The sequence below is a fragment of the Phascolarctos cinereus genome, unplaced genomic scaffold (assembly GCF_003287225.1).
Source record: "Phascolarctos cinereus isolate Bilbo 61053 unplaced genomic scaffold, phaCin_HiC Scaffold_5;HRSCAF=322, whole genome shotgun sequence".
Lineage (NCBI taxonomy): Eukaryota > Metazoa > Chordata > Mammalia > Diprotodontia > Phascolarctidae > Phascolarctos > Phascolarctos cinereus.
Window position 1 is genome coordinate 165,383,086 of NW_027555958.1, and position 2,083 is coordinate 165,385,168.

Below are 2,083 nucleotides of genomic sequence, written 5' to 3' on the forward strand. Positions count from 1 at the left end.
ACCCATCCTTTGTTAAAAAGCAAAGGAAAAAAGTGAATTCTGCAAAGCAACCAAGCTATCAAATGAATATGACAGTGAAATAAATGTTTCACATCCATAGTCCCTTACCACTGCAAACAAGAAAGTAACGTGCATTAGGTCCTAGGACTACACAGAAATGTAACACAGTGGATAGAAGACTGGATATGGAATCAAGAAGACCAGAGTTCCAAGTCTGCCTTAGCAACTTTTTTGTTTTGTCAACCTGGACAAATTATTTTATTTCTCTCAGTTTTTCTGTCTGTAAAATGGGGAAAATAACAACACTCACTTAACAAGGCAATTGGGATGATTAAATAGGATATAGAAATTGCATGCTGCAAACATTGCAATTCTTTGTAAATGTTAGTTGCCGTTGTTCTTGCCTCTGCTTTAGGGCTAAGCTCAAATGATGCCTTATTTTTTTTTAGTTGCTTATTTTTTATTAACACATATACATTTACTTGTCTTCTGGCTTGTTGAAGCAGTAGGTTAGACAACACTTGCCACAATAATGTCTGTCAAAATGGCTAGCCATAAAGACCCCAGCACCACATTCATCAGAAGGGCACTCTCGTCAAAGGTGGCTAATCTTGCCATTCTCACCAACCTTATAGTACTTCAGAACTGCAAGCTTAACCTTCTTTCTCTTATGCTTGTTCTTTTTGGGAGTGGTATAAGATTTCTTCTTTCTCTTCTTGGCACCACCACGAAGCCTCAGAACAAGATGAAGGGTAGATTCCTTCTGAATGTTGTAGTCAGACAAAGTTCGACCATCTTCCAGTTGCTTGCCCGCAAAAATCAATCTTTGTTGATCAGGGGGAATACCTTCTTTATCTTGTATCTTGGCCTTGACATTTGCAATAGTATCAGATGGTTCGACCTCAAGCTCAAGCGTGATGGTCTTCCCCATCAAAGTCTTCACGAAAATCTGCATCATGGCACTGGGTCCACCCGTTGATGGTGGATCCGAAAGAGACAACGACGCCTTATTTTTAAAGAATACATATATGGTGCTCCATTTCTGACATATGGTGCTCCAGAAATGTTTATTGACTAATATCTTCAAACATTGCTCTTTATCAAGGAATATATATATATATATTATATATATATATATATATATATATATATATATATATATATATATATATATATATATATGTATATATATATATACATATATATGTATATATATATATATAGTGTATAATATATATAAGGTGTGTATGTGTGTGTGTGTGTGTGTGTGTGTGTGTATATATATACATATGTATATGTATATATAAATTAGGATCAGATCCTTAAACCAAAAGTAGGACAATTTTAAACATCAAGCATCAGTCAGGAGGGAAAAAATGGGGGGTGGGGAGTGGGGAAGGTATGAGTCTTTGCAATGCTATTTAAGATTAAAGTACTGTAGTGATTTTGAGTATTCTGCTACCAAGCTACAAAGTGTTTTATGCTGAATAACCCTCTATGGTAGATAGCATGAGCATTATTTCCCTTTTATTTGTGAAGAGTTTGAGTGACTTGCTCATATTCACTATCTAATTCTTACCAGATTCAGGATGAAAACCCGAATCTTCTGACTTCAAATCAAGTGCTTTTGCAAGTACACCAAACTCATCCTTAAATGGTATCATCTCTTGGAGGATTCAGAACATGAAAAATCCAAATTCTAATTTTTTTTTAAATCTGTAAATGGGTTGACAGGAATACACTGAATGTATTTCCCCAACCTTAATGTGAGTACTCTATACATATCTCTAGACAGGTAGGAACTATAATATCCCAAGGCATTGTCCCCCAGCCTTTCTTCATTTGAAATTAAACTAGCTTTGTAAAATCAGATTTCTCTTGCTAAAAGGTTCCTTAGAGATTACATAGTCTTACCTATTCATTTTCCAAATGAGTAACTGAGGCACAAGGAGATCAAGTGACTTGGCCAAGGTCAAACAGATGGTAATCATCACAGGCAGATTTTGATCCCAGGATCTCTGGATCTAGATCCATTGCTCTGCTCTATACCATAATACCTTGATTGGAACAAGTAATTAAAGCA

The 2,083-nt window shown here is 35.6% G+C and overlaps 1 pseudogene; it reads right to left on the reverse strand.

Annotated features, from left to right (window-relative positions):
• Window positions 1–435: 435 nt before the first annotated feature.
• Window positions 436–991, reverse strand: LOC110216487 (ubiquitin-ribosomal protein eS31 fusion protein pseudogene; annotated as a pseudogene).
• Between the last annotated feature and the right edge of the window lie 1,092 nt (window positions 992–2,083).